General features: G+C 43.3%; 1 long non-coding RNA gene across 1 annotated transcript in view; it reads left to right on the top strand.

Moving 5' to 3' along the window:
- The first annotated feature begins 315 nt into the window (after positions 1-315).
- The window catches only part of LOC128780437 (uncharacterized), a 32940-nt gene continuing 16259 nt past the window's right edge, over positions 316-16996 (top strand). The window contains exons 1-3 of the long non-coding RNA XR_008426336.2: positions 316-1343; positions 6512-6623; positions 10183-10218. This is a non-coding gene — a long non-coding RNA (uncharacterized lncRNA). The remainder of the gene's footprint in view (positions 1344-6511; positions 6624-10182; positions 10219-16996) is intronic.

Raw genomic sequence — 16996 nt, 5'->3', positions numbered from 1 at the left:
CCCCGCCAGGCGCGGTGGTATCTCCCTTAAAGAAGTCGGCGCCTCATTGTTCCTGGGCCGCAGCCGTCCGGCCCCGCGGGAGGAGGAAGGGGCGGCGGTGCCCGCACCTGACTGTGGCTGCTCACGTACATCCTGCTCCGCGGCCGCCTCCGCGGGCTCTTGAAAAGTCGGCGTCCAGCTGGCACGCGGCCCGGATTGACAGCTAACACTGCCACTCTCTCGGGGCCCTACGGTCAGCCCCAGTCTCTGGGCCGCCCCACGGCCGTCATCAGATCCCTGCGCTCACTGTGCTAAGCCGGCCGGGGACTGTCGGTTACTCAGAGGCCAGGACTGGTCGGTCATTCAGTTGGTTACACAGATCAGTAAGCATCCGCCAGAAACGTCCATTCCCTCTTAACTTATTATGCACCTGCTGTTTGTCACTAAGGTAGTGGTTCCTCCTCCCATTGCTGTATAACGCGAAATGCAAAGAATCCGTCACTGCCTTCAAGGATCAACCAACTACCTGTTTTCTGTCCTATCCTCCCTTTATTGACCTTCCCTCCAGAATTCGAAACTGGGTTAGGTCTTTAAATTATCTCACCTAATCATAACCAAACCACACAAGGGCAGGCTTTATTATTTAACCCTATTTTTAGATTTATTTGACCTAAAGGTGTCTTTTTGAGGGGGGCTGCTTTGAATACCCACTTCCCTGGTGTATTACCTCTCCGCCCCCCAAAACTGCTCTGTAATCTGTTCCAGACTTTTTTGCTGAGTGCCGTCTACCAGTCTTCCTCTTTCTGCTGGGGTACTGAGGTCAGTCAAGGCTTGGTTTCTGCTGTTGAAAGTGGAGGGGAAATACGGAAGGCTCTGTGCAGACAGCCCGCTACCTGTGTGGGTGACTGATCGGAATCAGGGGAGGGGTACCACTTTGGGCCGGGGAGGCTTTTCCTTTTGTTTGTCTCACTCATGAAATGTAGGTGTCCCTCCTTTCAAGCTGGTGGCAGAACTGAGACTTGGAATCCGCCACCCCCAGCCCCAAAGTTAGGCTGAGGCTACAGTCTGTGAGGTGGATTCAGGACTTGCGGAGCCTGAAACTTAAACAATTCGGGGTGTCCTCTTTAGGAAAAAGATTACAACATGGTTCTGTTAAACACGTTGCTGGGGCCTTGGAAAGGCGTTCTAAGTGAGGCACTCTGAAGCTGAAGCTTCATTTGCTTCCGGGTAAATCTACCCCTGCTTGTTACATGATGTCATTATTTGTTTGCCCATAGGTCTCCTACTGGAGTGATAGCCCCTGGGACTCTTGAGACAGGAACCTTGTCTGTGATTCATCTCTGCAGCCTTTTCTATCTGATACGGTACCAAAATATACCTGAGGATAGCATTCTTGGGTGTAGTATTGCATTATTAGTGGGAAGGCAAAATGATTAACTCTAGTTAAGGAAATTTGGCAATATGCAGCCATATTACATGTTTTCACTCTCTCACCCAGTAAGAAAATCCAGGTTAGATCCTTAACTTCTAGGAATCTATCCTCTTGATATATTGGCAAAATTACAAAAAGCTGTATCACAAGATTATGCTCCATGGCATTATTTTTATAGCGAAAGATTGCCAACTGCTCGCATGTCAATAACTGGCTGAGTAAATTATAGTACATAGAATAGAGTTCTGTGCGGCTCTTGCAACATGCAGTGTTCCTACCCCAGCTCTGGCACCTTACTGTTTTGAAAAGGACCTTGTCTTTCTACTTGAAAGCTTATTACTTATTACTTGAAATGATAATATAGTCTGTCTGTTTGCTATTCTATATCGGGACTGTGATATACCTAGTAATTTGGTTTTAAAAAAATAAATAAGGTTTAATTTCACCTAATAAAAAATAAAAAGATACATAGAAGGTTTCTTATATACTAATAAATGTACTATTATGAAGTGATGTCCATATGTATTAAGTGAAATAAAGTGTGTAGTAGTGTTTATAGGATGATTTCTTCTGTGTACATAATCGGGGTATGTAAATATACATTAATTGCTTATACTTAAAAGTTAAACAATGGAAGAATAAAACCCAGTCTTTAAAACAATTTTTTCAATTATAGTTTACATTCACTAATATTTTACATTAGTTTCAGGTGTACAGCATAGTGATCAGACAATCATATACTTTACAAAGTTCCCCCTGATATTTCCAGTGCCCAACTGGCACCATACATGTGTATTACAATATTATTGATTACATTTCCCACGCTGTACTTTACATCCCTGTGACTTTTGTAACTACGAGTCCGTACCTCTCAACTCCTTCACCTTTTTCACCCAGTCCCCCTCCCTTCTGGCAACCATCAGTCTGTTTTTTGTATATGTGAGTCTCTTTCTGTGTTGTTTGTTTATATTGTTTTTTAGATTTCACATATCAATGAAATCATATGGTGTTTGTCTTCCTCTGAATGAGTAATTTTACTTAGCATAATACCCTCTAGATCCATCCATGCTGTTGCAGATGCTAAGATTTTGTTCTTTTTTGTGGCCAAGTAATATTCCATTGGATGTATGTACCAGGGCTTTTTAAAAACCAACCCCAAATCTAAAAATGGTTTACTATATGGGTTGGAGGAGGTGGGGAAGGAAATGAGACTTATGTGAATGTACATTGTTATATAGTTCCTATTTTGGAATTTTGTAAATATTTCTCATTTATATGACAAAGTTTAATAAAAAGAATAAAATGTTCCCTAAAAATTAAAAACAAATGGAAGCAAATGAATCATTTACATGTCATATTGGTGGCATAACTACACAGAGAAAACAATTTCAAGTGACTTTATAAGTATTTTTACTGTACCTCCCTAATGGGATATAGACTTAACTAGAACTGCATAGAAATATTAAATTGCATTTATTAGTTTTATTGTTAATGGTAATACTAACATTCCTATTTTGAAACTGATAGGTATATTTTAGGATACAACAAATAAATAATTATGATAATGGCATTACGAATATTTTCAATGTGTCAGAAAGAGTTATAAGTATTAAAGACATTTATAATTTTAGATCTGAGTAAGCAGAATGAAGTATATATTTTTCTTTTAAACTGTATTTTTGTTTTAAAGAAATCAATGATTTTTAGAGAAGGAGAGAGAGAGAAACATCGATTTGTTGTTCCACTTACTGATGCCTTCATTGGTTGATTCTTGTATATGCCTTGACTGGGGATCAAATCCAAAACACTTGTAGCGGGACGATGTTCTAACCAACTGAGCTACCTGGCCAGGACAAAAAAATGTACTTTTCAGTTCTGCCTAGATTCAATGACCAGCTTAGTAGTATTGAGCACCACTAGTGGACAGATTTGGTCTCTAAATACCATTTTCTAATTTAAACAAATTAAAAATTAAATTCAAGACTACTTTGATAAATGGCTGGTTCCAGATCTGGAGCAGGAAAGATGAGCTTGGGCATTTTGTGCCTGGAAGTCAGGAAAATATCAGACTATTGAGGTAACAATGACTTTGTAAGGGACCCTACTGGCCAAAGATGGAACAATTTGAACATTAAAAGAAAAATGACTAATAGATTACAATACATTAAAAAGTGTAAAAATCCATTAATAATGATACTTAAAGAAAACACATTTGTTGCCATTGGAATTTTGTAGGGAATCAACTAGTTTACTCTGAGCATTAATAAATAAAGGGAAATAATCAAATATTTTCCTACTCTTTCCTTAATGGGTTTTATTCCAGGTAACCAAATAGTAGATAAGGTTGTATTTTTAAGTTTGTGCTATAATTGACATTAATTTCAGGTATACAACAATGATTTGAAACATATAGTGAAATCACAATAAGTCTAGTTAACATCCATCACAAGAAAAGTTATTTTTATAGAAGAATTCCAACTAATAAATGTCGGGAACCACCCTGTCTGGTTCCACAAGCTGTAACCCCCCATGGCTAAGCCTGAGAGAGAGACCCTGGGACCATAAATCACTAAGGAGACAAAGCTCATCTTCCCAGCAGGAGCGTAGCCTCTGCCCCCTTTACCTCACCCTGCTTGGCCCCAGGTGGGTGACTGGTTAGCTAATGACGGGTAAGATTCCTCAAGGCAGGGATGACCTAAGACAGGCATGGTCCCGAAGAGGCCATCAGGGAAGGACTTAGGGGACTATAGAAAAGGGGTGATGGACCCATACCCCTAGGCTTTGTCATAGCCTGAGTCCTCATTCTATCTGTAAAAAGTCTTTTAATCTCTGGGCTGCCTGTAACCCCCATCTGATTTAAGCCTAAAACAATGCCAGAGGCAGGTGTGGCCCTGTGCTGGAATGGACGGTTCCCCAGGGGCAATCAAGCCTAAGAAAGAATGCATGAAATCCTGTGAAACCTGCTTTGCTAAGAATACCCTCAGTTTCTCAGTTTAAATGATAAGGGTCCAGGCATAAAATGAGTTTGTTTCCCAAATGACCCTGACTCAGAATAAGCCCTATAGTTCTTTTAATGTTACCTATTGTTTGATCATTACTGCCTGACAATGACGGATGAGCTTTACTATATATGCCCTGTATTCCTGTGCCAACTAAACCCAATAAAAGCCCATTGAGGAACAGGCTCAAGGTCCTTCTCCTCTGAGATATTGGCCACCTTTCCTCCCCAAGCAGATCATGTCTTGGTAGACTTATTCTCATCCTCAACAGCCGGGGGAGCTCTACCGGACAAAGCTTACCCACAAATAAACACAGAAGAGATGATAACATTAGAAAAGCATGATTTTGCAAATCATAGGCAATGATCACAAACTGACGCTAAAACAGTTGGGTTGAACACTGTTGGGGAACTTTGTGATAGAGAGCTTAGGCTGATAGTGAATCCACGAACCAATCTTAAAATCACTAAGTGCTCTCCATGAAAAATCTTGCTTGTAAAAAAAGAAAAAGAACCCAAGCCTAATCACGCCACAGTCTAATGAACAGGTTGCCAGAAACGTGGGGGACATGCTATCACCACTATCAGCCAAACTTAAAATGTGGACGTTCCACGGGACAAGTAATCTGGTTTCCGCAACAAACTAATGGCATGAAAATAAAAAGGAAGGTAGAATATTAAAGCATAAAAGTCAGGACTTCAGCAAATGCAAAAACATTTGAATCCTGGTTTAAGTGAGCCAACTGTCAAAAGACATCTTTGGTACAATCATGACATTTAAAACATGAACCAATAGGTTAAGTCAAGGAATTATAGTTCTTTGTTAAGTGTGATAATTTCACAGTGCTTATAGATATGAAACCTTAAAAAAAAATAGAGCACTGGCTGGTGTGACTCGATTGGGCGACGTCCTGTAAACCCAAAGGTCACTCATTCCATTGCTGGTCAGGGCACATACCTAAGTTGCAGGTTCAGTCCCTAGTCCGGGTATATGCAGGAGGCAACTGATTGATGTCTCTCTCACTCTGATGTTTCTCTCCCTTTTTCTCCCTGTCTTAGCCTCTCTCTAGAATCAATAAAAAATCGGAACTGCACAGTGATGTATTATGGATAAAATAAAAGTGAGAGTTCTGGGATATGCTTTTAAAATACTCCACAGGCAGCATAACAGACAAATAGAGGGAAGAATATTAGTAAAATATTGGTAGTTGTTGCAACCTAGTGCTGGTAACACGGGGTTTGTTATACCATTCAACTTTTGTGTACGTTTGAATTTTTTTCATAATAGTTTAGACAACCACGCTCAAAAAATGAACGTCTGAACTAGGTGGGAACTTGAGTGTGGCAAGCCCACCCTCTGGTGGCGCATTCTATTAGTGCAGCTGCTGCCCCAGCCCACTCTGATCTGAATTCCCAGACCTGTCTAGAAGATAATGCCATCTATGAATCTCACTAGATGCACGAAGTAGTTAGTACTGGTACACCATTTTATAGCTGAGGAAACAAACTCAGAAGGACCCAGTAACTTAAGTTCCTGATAAGTCACTGGTGGAGCCAAGATTCCATGTTTTCAGTCCTATAGGACCTTTTCCTGTATGAACAAAGGGCCACATAGGAAAAGGCAAGTGGAGATGCCCCTAATTAGACTGGATCTCCAGGAAGCAGATCATCAGAGAGCAGTTTCAACTGCGAACAATAGATAAATAAATGTAAATAAGTAATAGAAATAAAAATAGGTAATATGCATATTACCTACCGTGTCAGGCACTGTGCAAAGTGCTATTTAAGCATCATCTCATTTACTCTAGTTATCCTGGGAGGTACACACCCTTTTACAACTGAGGAAATGGAGGTTCTAAGAGGTGAGGAGACTTGTCCAACGTTTCATTGCAAGGAAATATCTGAATTGGAACTTGAACCCAGGTCTGACTAATGCCTATGTTCTTTAATTAATATTTTGAGATACAGTTTACATACAGTGAAGTACTCATATAATGCTGGTGTTTTAACCTCTACTAACTATTGTGTACTGCTTGTCTCACTTTAGCATGAATGCATATATTAATTTTTCCTGGAAAATTGATTAATTGTTTTCTAAGTAGGAATAGGAGTGATGAAAGAAGAAAGTGATCAAGAAAGGGAAGGTGGAGCCCTGACCGGTGTGGCTCAGTTGGTTGGGCATCCTCCTGCAAAGCATAAGGTCACCGGTTCCTGGTAGGTGACCAGGGCTGACCATCCTTCTGATGATTTTCTCTTCTTTTTTTTTTAGGGCTGGGTAGCTCCATTTATATAGTGTTGGCCAAAAAGTTCGTTTGGGTTTTTTACCTTAAGATGGCTCTTGTAGTGCTTAGTTGTCTTTAACTTCATTCAAAATAATTTCATTAGATTGTACTATGACAGCTGTCATTTCAGCGTGCATTTAAAAACACTTATCAAAATTGGTGAATTTTTGTGCAGCCATTTTAATATTGAAGATGGAAGAAAATAAGCAACATTTTGGGCATATTATGCTTTATTATTTCAAGAAAGGCAAAAACACAACTGAAACACAAAGGACAGGTTTGTGCCATGTATGGAGAAGATGCTGTGACTGAATGTGTCAAAAGTGGTTTGCGAAGTTTCTTGCTGGAGATTTCTCTCTGGATGATGCTCTACAGTTGGGTAGACCAGTTGAAGTTGATAGTGACCAAATAGAGACATTAATTGAGAATAATCAGTGTTCTACCACACGGGGGATAGCTGACATACTCAAAATATCAAAATCAGTAAAGTTATTGGTGAAAATGAAAAATGTGTCCTTTATTTTATGGAAAAAAAACTAAACGGACTTTTTGGCCAACCCAATATATATATTTATCTCTTCTGTTCTTTTAGAGGAATCTCTGTCATACCTTCTTAGTTACTTAAACATACAGTTAAGTCAGTGGTTCTCAAATGGGGCAATTTTGCTTCTCAAGGGACATTTGTCAGTGTCTGGAGACATTTGTGGTTATCACAACTAGGAGGTGCTACAGGCGGCATCCAGTAGGTAGAGGCCGGGGATACAGCTAAACATCCTACAGGGCCATGGGTCAGCCTCCACAACAAAAAATTGTCCAGCTCAAAATGTCGATAGTGTGGAAATTAAGAAACCCTAGTCTAAGTAACACCAGCACACTTGCTGTGCAAGCGCAGCTTCAAGGCAAGTCTGTTTGTCCCTTTTCCCACCAGATTTCTCAGAAACCGAGTGCTCTCCGAAGTCAGTCATTTCACCCTGACCCAGCAACAAAGCGTTATCACAATGCTATCAGCCCTGGCCAGGTAGCTCAGTTGGTTAGAGCATCGTCCTGATAACGCCAAGGTTGCAGGTTTGATCTCTGGTCAGGGCACGTGCAAGAAGCAAACAATGAATGCATAAATAAGTGGAACAACAAATTGGTGGGTTTTTTCTCTCTCTCTCTCTCTCTCTCTCTCTCTCTCTCTCTCAAAATAAAAAATAAGGAAAGCTATCAGTTATTAAGGATGACTCACCAGGCCTGCCAGTAACGCTTTGGGGGGCAGCTCCTACCTTGCCATCGCAGGGAGAGTTCCCATCAGTGTTTCCTCCGCCCCCCCCCTCCCCCCGCCTTCCTTCCCAAGCTGGGGTATCCCCTGCCCCATCTCTGCAGGGGAAGACCAATGAGGAAACTACTTTAAGGAGAGCGCCAGCTCTGGCACTAACAGGCTGTGCGACCTTGAGTAAGGCTCCTTCCAGTTCTGGGCCTCAGTTTCCCCATCTGCATAATGAGGGGTCTGACCAGCTCACGTCTAAGGATCCTCCCAGATCTGACACTCTGATTCTTTGATCTGACACTTCCACTGTGCTTGTACCAACAAGACCGAAACGTTTATTTCTGATCCAGCCCTCAGACAAGTGATTTAGGGGCCCAAGAAGGTCATGTACCAGGTATAACTAGCCGCTTTGTCTTTGTACAGATCCTAGTTGGCTCCTTGGTGAGGACTGAGAATTACTGGAGCAACTGGTAGTTTAGACCTAGCTCCACACCCCCTGCCCTTGGCACCAAGAACTGTTGCTGGGGGTGTCCCTGTCCGAGAGCTATGGTGGGTGAGGAGTTGAGGGCAGCACTACAGGGTCCCAAGGGCATCACAAAGTGAGGGTTCACTTAGCTCCCCAGAAGGTACTATGATATTGAAGCTTGGCTGCCTCTGACCCTTCTGGATGCTGCGTGTTACAAGGGCAAAAACCCAACTCAAACTGACTTAAAGGGAAATGATTGGCACATGTGCCTGAGAAGAATGGAGATGGGAAGGCTAATTTCTGGAAAGGTTGATTTAGCAGCTCACATTGTCACCAAAGACTCAGCTTCCTCCACTGTGCCTTCCACAATGCTGACTTCATCTTTATGCTGGCTCCTCTCACGGGCTCAGGTGGTCGGCAGTGCTCCGGGGGATTTACACTCACCAATTTGGATCCCGAATCCCACAGGAATGAGAAAGTCAGCTTCTCCATTCCCCAAACTACAGTCCTGGAATTGAGTCTTTTTGGATCTGATTGGCTAGTCTAGGGTTGTGGGTCCTTCCCTGACCAAAGTCTATGTCCTGGTGGGTGGGAGTTTACTGACTGGCTTAGGGGGCAGCTAGCAAATGTCACAACCTATGCCCCACCCCAAGGGGCCAACATGGTGGACACTTTATTCATTAAGTCAACTACTATTTAGTGAGCCCTTACTATATGTAAGAAATCGTACTAAATGCTGGTGACAAAGCAGAGAACAAGAAGACAAGGCCCCCACCCTCATGGTCCTTATAGTTCAGTAGGGAGAAACTACAGGCAGAGACAGTACTATGTGATTAGTACCAGAAGGTACTGCATGTGCCTAGAGGAGGGAACCCTAAACCGTTCTTACGTGAAGGGTATGGGAGGTCAGGGAAAGCTTTTGAAAGGAGGTGTCATTTAAATTGAGGTTTCAGGGTCAAGATGAGACACTTGGACACTCCTTCAAGCTGACATTCTTTGAATATTCGGTCAATAGTTATCTGGAGCCGGGGATGGCTGAGTGCTGTTTGGGGACGGATAGAGAAGGAGGCCCCAGGTAACCGCCCTTAGCTTCTTTATGGCCCCAAGCCATTGGGCCCTGGATCAACACGCAGACCCCACATCACAAAACAAAAAGGCCTGCTCCTCAGCACCGAATGTCACCTTCCAACAGGTCACGGAACTCTCCCTGAGAGCAGTGCTGGTGAATATATTGTTCCTCAACATGCGTGGGGGCCTAGGAGTGAGGCACTGAGCCAGGCACTGGGGGAGTGGCCATAAACAAAGCATGCGGAGGGCCTGCTCTCACGGAGCTTACGTTGTCGTTTACTTCCACAAGTGATCATGGGGAGATTATATATATGTACAGCTGTGGAAAGTGTTAGGAAGAAGAAGCTCTAGGAGCCACAAGATTAGTGAGAAGGCAAGGAGTGGAGGGAGGATGGGTCGTTTGGATCATGGAAGGCCTCTCTGAGCATGTGACATTTACATCAAGCAATGACTAATGAGTGGTGAATAGCCAAGCAAACTGTGGAGGGAAGAGCATCCTAGGCAGAGGGAATATATACGCCCAGCTGCTCTACCAAAGACTGAGCTGGAAGTTAAAATCATGATTTGGTGAAAGGCAACAGATGGAGGGAGTTGTTAGGAAGCTCCACGGTGGCTATAGGTACAAACCTTGTCTCCAGCCCAACACTATCCATAATAAAGCCTGTATCTTTCTCTTTCCATCTGTCTTCCATTTCTGTTTCCTAACAGGTTCAGATTCCAGCTGAAGGGGGAAGAGTTGTGACGGTAAGGCAAGGCCAGATCTGGTAAGGTGTTGACCATGTTAATGGGTTTTGGGATCAAAGTAATGGGTCATCGATGGGTTTTTTTTTTAATTGTGACAAAATGTGCATAACATAAAATTTACTGGTTTAGCCCTGGCTGGTGTGGCCCAGTGGATTGAGTTCTGGCCTGCAAACCAAAGTGTTGCCAGTTCGATTCCCAGTCAGGGCACATGCCTGGGTTGTGGGCCAGGTCCCTAGTAGGGGGTGCGCAAGACACAACCACACATTGATGTTTCTCTCCCTCCCTTCCCCATTCTCTAAAAATAAATAAATAAGAATATTTTAAAAAATTTATTGGTTTAATCATTTTAAGTGTACAGAGTTCAGAGGCATTAACTATGTTTACATTGTTGTGCAACCACTGCCACTATCCATGTCCAAAACTTTCATCTCTCTGAAAGGAAACTCCGTGTGCCCATTAAAACATGACACTCCATCCCCTCTTCCCCTCACCCGCTGGCCCCTCTCACTGTCTGTCTCTATGAATTTGACTGTTCGAGGTAACTCGTGTCAGCCGGATCACACGGTATTTGGCCTTTCATGTCAGTCTTTTTTCACTTAGCACAATGTCTTCCAGGTTCATCCATGTTGTAGTAAGTGTGAGAATGTCTTTATTTTTAAGGCTGAATAATCTTCCCTTGTGTATATACAGGGTGGGGCAAAAGTAGGTTTATAGTTGTGAGTGCACAAAGCAGAGTTTATTCTTGTTTTATTGTTAATTAATGATTTCATTACTTTCCATACAAACAAGTGTAAACCTACTTTTGCTCCACCATGTATAAGCACATTTCGTATATCCATTTTTCCACTGATTTTTTTTGTTTATCCATTTCATTACCAAACCCTTCCATCACCAAGGGGTTTTTAAGTAGAGGTTTTAAACATAATCAGATTTCCAGTTTAAAAGATCACTTTTAGCCCTGGCTGGTGTAGCTCAGTGGATTGAGCGCAGGACTGTGAACCAAAGGGTCGCCAGTTCGATTCCCAGTCGGGGCACATGCCTGGGTTGCGAGCCAGGTCCCCAGTTGGGGACATGTGAGAGGCAACCACACATTGATGTTTCTCTCCCTCTCTTCCTCCTTCCCTTCTCCTCTCTAAAAAAATAAATAAATAAAATCTTAAAAAATATAAAAAATAATAAAAGATCACTTTTAGCTGCCAGATGGAAATGGGACCAAGTGTGGGCAAGAGGGATGTAGGGAGGTCAGTTGCAAAGGTTGAGGAGAGAGATGATGGTGTCAGGACCAGGCTATGATCCGGAAGATGGGAGAATTAGAAGATTTAAGGGCAGTGGGAAGACTGCACAGGATCTGGGGTTTGCAGATTTAGGGTGGAAAGGGTGAGCCATCAAAGAATGCTTGCCTGAACTCCATTTTCCTTCAGGACTCAGAGCTCAGGGAGTCCGTTGAGCTGAATGTAAAGATGCCATCTCTCCACATCTCTGTTGTTCCTTCTCACCAGATCTGCATCTTTTTTTTTTTTAAGATTTTATTTATTTATTTTTAGAGAGAGGGGAAAGGACAGAGAAAGAGAGTGAGAGAAACATCGAATAGTTGCCTTTTGCACGCCCCCAACTGGGGACCTGGTCTACAACCCAGGCATGTACCCTGACTGGGAATTGAACCAGTGATGTTTCGGTTCTCAAGCAGGTGCTCGATCCACTGAGCCACACTAGCCAGGGCCAGCTCTGCACAATTCTAAAGTCATGAAGCTGAGTCCCAAAATCAAGAAAGATCCTGTCTTGTGAGTCCTCATGCCAGTCAAACTTTTCGTGGAGACGCGCTACCCCACAGTATTATATGCTGAGGATTCTCACTAAAACAACCTAAGAATACAGGTGACCGAGATGGACTCTAGTTAGGCTGTGCGCCCATAGCTTCTTCCTCCCACTGTCGTTGGACCTGCACAACATTGAAGGAAAGCAGTCTGTCAATATTTACCGAGATTCAATCATCAACCCCACTCCTGAGAGTCTAGCCCGAGGAGATATTAGAAATGTGGCATTCGCTGTAGCACTGTCGATAACCATGAGAAACAAAAAGCAAAATATATGTCCAACAACATACCCATAGTACAGAATATTCTGAGCCAATTAAAAAGCAGACATTCTCAAAAAAAAGCAGATCCTGTTCTTAAACAGGTAAAGCAATCTATGTGGATAGAGCCAGATTAGCTGGGGGGAAGAGGGGTGGTTATTGATGGAAAGGTGAAAAAAATTTTCTGGGGTGACGGAAATGTTCTGTACATCGGTCTGGGCGGCAGTTACACGGTTGAATATATATGTAAAAATCCACTGAACTCCACGCTTCACATTTGTGCTCTCTACTGCATGTAAATGAGACCTCGATGTAAAAGAATGAGTTCTCATAGGGAACATAGTCAATAATATTAAAATAACTATGTACAGCACCATGTGGGTACTTGACATATCAGGGGATCACTTTGTAAAGGATATGATTATCTAAACACTTGACACTAATACAAAATAATATTGAATGCAAACTGTAATTGGAAAAAAAAAAAAAAAGATTGTGTTCTGAAGGCAATAGAGCGATGCCAAGTGGAATGTAAGCTCCTGGAGAGAGAGGGTTTGTCTGTTCTGCTAGCTGTCGTTTACCCAGAGCCTGGAACGATGCTCAGCACATAGCAGACTCTCAATCAAAATCTATGGAATGATTACAGGAAATGCTTAGGATAAGATATTAAGTGAAAAAGTCTTAGAGTTGCCCAACTTAAAAAAAAAATCAGAAGGAAATGGAGTGCAATGGTCTCAGTGGTTATGTTGAATGATGGAATGATAGGAAATGATTTTTAAAGTTTCCTTGATGAATGTCTAATTTCCATTTTGTTTATGATGGGGAAACTGAGGCACAGAGAGGTTAAGGAAATTCACCAAAGCTACACAGCCCTAAGTGACCAGGGAGGGAGATCTAGCAGAATCTGGCTCCAGAGGCCTCAGGCTTAATTAAGCACTAGGGCACGCTGCCCCTCAAGAGCTCATGTCAAAAGCCTAAATTCAAGGCCTTTGTGACCCCAAGCCTCTTTGCTTTCCTCTCCCTGTGGTTGACCCTGTCTCCTGGGAGGATCCAAGTAGTCAGGCACCTCAAAGGAGAGAAGGAGTGAGGCATGGAAAACCAGAACCAAAAGAGAAGAGGTGAGCAAAGGGGTCAAGGCCTGCTCCAAGCGGAACTGTGTCTTCCCTGGGCAGGGGCACATGTTCCTGTCACCTGATTCCCCACGCCAGAAGCCTGGGAGGGCCCCTCTCCCAGGCTGGCGCTGTTCCTGCCCCCTAGGGCAGTCGGGAAGCCTGGGCCAACAGGCCAGGTCCTCCTGTCCACGCAAGAGGTGGCTTCCTGGAAGTTCCTCCCCCTCTCCTGTCCCATCCCAGTCGACTCTGTTCCTGGAAGTTAATGAAACTGGGCCACAGTGTTTATTGTGCCCGAGCAGAATGCCTGTCGCTGGCTCTTACCCACCACGGGAGGGCTTGGTGCTGCTGGCAGATAGGATTTCAGTTCCTGCCCAGCTATTCCCCTACTGTGTGATCTGGGGCAAGTTACTTGACCTCTCACGAGGCTCCACTTCCCACACAGAAAATGGAGATCCTAGAAACACTGAAGGGACTGAATGCAGCAATGTGAGCAAAACGTCTGTCACTGCGACCTGGCACCTACAGCACTCAAAAAAAATGGGTGGCTGTGATTATTATCATTGTTCTGCCACCCTCATCCTCTTCAGGGCTGTGAAAGACTTGGAGTAATGGGTCAAAAAGGTACTCATCTGTCTTGGCTGCCAGGAGGGAAACCTTATTAAAAAAAGATTTTTATTTTTTAGAGAGAGAAGGAAGGGAGAAAGAAAAGGAGAGAAACACCTATGGGAGAGATGTTGGAGAGATCAGTTGCCTCTCACATACCCCCAACTGAGGACCTAGCTCACAACCCAGGCATGTACCCGGACCAGGAATCGAACCAGTGACCCTTCGGTTAGCACATACCTGGGCAGGAATGCCTTTCTAATTAGCACTGTCGAATGAACTCAGAAAGAGTCATGAGGCTTTGGCTAGAAATAAATAATGAAGATTTGTTCAAGGCACAACTAGGCAATACCCAGAGTGTCCTGAAGAAGAAAGAGAAGAGTTCTATAGTAAAAAGTACATTCTTGAGAAGATCAGTCCTGCATTTTTAGCCTCAAGATTGGTCCAAGATCGTGATCTTCCAGATGATAGAGTCTAGATAATGGATGTCAGTGGTCTGGATACCTTAGTCCTTTAGGCGGTAATCAGAGGGTTATCTGGAGGGTTAATGTATATCCAGGCATTGATACCGAATTGGACAGTTCTAAAATTTAAGTTCTCAGGCTCGGTAAAACAAGAATAGCATTGTTTCCTTGTGCCTTAACCTACTTCATTTTATAATTTAGCAGCTCGACTATAGTGACTCCATTTCATCTCTTCACTCTATCCCTCATCACAAAAGTCAAAAGTCTAGTTATTAATACCCCACTGGTCCCACCGGCTCTTGGATTTAGCATTTCAAATGAAGGTGGAGAGGTGGAGAGGGTGGGGCCCAGGAACAGGTGGCTGTGGGAGCAGCCTTTCCCAGCCTCCAAGGCAGCACTTGGCCGCTTCTCCTGCTAGACACCCTCCACCTACAGTGTAGGATGTGAGAAGGTGCGAAATTCCTTCGTAAAAGCAAGCTCCAGGCAGTCAAAGTCTCAGTCCCCTCAGGGCACAGCACTGTCCTCCCAGGGATCCACTGCCCAAGTCAGCAGGGCCACCCAACTGGGCCCCCAGAGGAGACAAATCAACTTATGGAATCGTAGAATGTTGGAGATTGAAGGGGGCTGAGAGAGCCCCCCAACCTGCCTAATGGCCTAGAGGTCAACCTCTGGGCTCAGATGGTCAGGTGACTAGGGAAATCTATATCCCTTGGCCTCAGTTTCGTCAGCTGTTAATTGGGAATAATAGAAATTTTCAACCCTCGTGTAATACAAACATTTGTGTTTGGCTGTTGAAAGAACAATTGAAGCGATTCATGTAAAGCACAGGGCTTGGCACACAGTAAGTGTGCAGTGAAGAGCAGGTGCTGGTAGTCCAGTCTCTTTTTACACAGGACTTCTTTCTTGTTCCTTCCCGTGGCAGGGGTGGCAGACCTCAGGGAAGAAAGATCTTCCAGGAATTTCCCATTCCCCACCGGACCTAACAATTATACCAGACCATGCTTCTTTGTTTTCTTATATTGATTTTTTAAAAAATAAATAGCCTTTATTTTTTGGAGCACTTTAGTTTCACAGCAAAATGGAGCAGGAAGTACAGAGAGTCCCCGTATACCTCCTGTTTCCTCCCAACCCCACAGCTTCCCCCACCATCAACATCTGCACCAGAATGGTACAATCAACAAATTGCCATTGACAGGTCCTTGTCACCCAAAGACCATAATTTACATGAGGGGTTCCCCTTTGTGAGAATGGGTTTTGACAAGTCATATGAGGGGACCACTGGTAGATGCATCTACCAGTAAAGTATCATACAGAATATTTTCACGGCCCTAAAAATCCCCTGTGCTTCACCTGTTAATCTCTCCCTCTCCCCAAACCTCTAGCAACCACTGAACTCTTTACTGTCTCCATATTTTTGCCATTTTCAGAATTTCATGTGATAGAATCATATGGTACGTACCCTTTTCAGATTGATTTTTTTCACTTAGTAATATGCCTTTCGCTGTCTTCCTTGTCTTTGTGTGGCTTGATAGCTCTTTTTTTTTTTAAGTGCTGAATAATATTCTGTACCATAGTTTACTTGTCCATTCACCTACTGAAAGACATTTTGGTTGCTTCTAAGCTTTGAAAATGATGAGTGAAGCTGCTACAAATATCCATGTGCAGGTGTTTGTGTGGACGTATGTTTTCAACCCATCTGGCTCGGCACCGGAGAGCACAGCTGCTGTGTTGTGCGGTAAGGGCCTGTTGAGTTTTGTAAGAAATCACCAGACTGCTGTGCCATTTTGTGGTCCCAGCAGCAGTGAGTGAGGTGCCTGTTGCTCCACATCCTCACCAGTATGTGGTTGTCAGGGTTTGGTTTTGGGCCATTCTAATGGGTGTGCAGTGGTATCTCATTGTTTCAATTTGAGATGATTCCCTTATGCCATAGGGTGTTGAGCAACTTTTTATGAACTTATTTGCTATTTATATATCTCCTCTGGTGACCCATTCAGATCTTCTGCCCATGTTGTAATTGGGTTGCTAATTTTTTTGTTGAGTTTTAAGAGTTCTTTGTATATGTTGAATAACAGTTCTCTATCAAATATGTCTTTTCCAAGTACTTTCTCCCAGTCTGTGGCTTGTCATCTCATTCTCCCTATTTATTTGTATTAATGATTAAATGTTTCTTTTCTGTGCTATTTAAAAAAAAAGTTACTCTGTCCAGCCAAGATAGAGGAGTAGGTAGATATGCTTCGCTTCCTCGCACAACCAAAAGAAGGACAAGAACCAATTTAAAAACAAACAACAACTAGAACTGCCAGAAAATTGAACTGTATGGAAGACTGACAACCAAGGAGTTAAGGAAGAAACATTCATCCAGACTGGTAGGAAGGGAGGAGATGGGCAGCTGGGGTGGAGAGGACATGTGGCAAGGTGGTGGCTGGTGGACCTGGATTTCCCACATTCAAGTGCGGATAAACTGGGAGGAACAACTGGGGAGTGACACAGACCACACAACCCAGGGTTCCAGCACAGGGAAATAA

The sequence above is a fragment of the Desmodus rotundus genome, chromosome 3, assembly GCF_022682495.2.
Source record: "Desmodus rotundus isolate HL8 chromosome 3, HLdesRot8A.1, whole genome shotgun sequence".
Taxonomy (NCBI): domain Eukaryota; kingdom Metazoa; phylum Chordata; class Mammalia; order Chiroptera; family Phyllostomidae; genus Desmodus; species Desmodus rotundus.
Note: the sequence above shows the minus strand (reverse complement) of the source record. Positions and strands in the feature narration are given on the sequence as shown.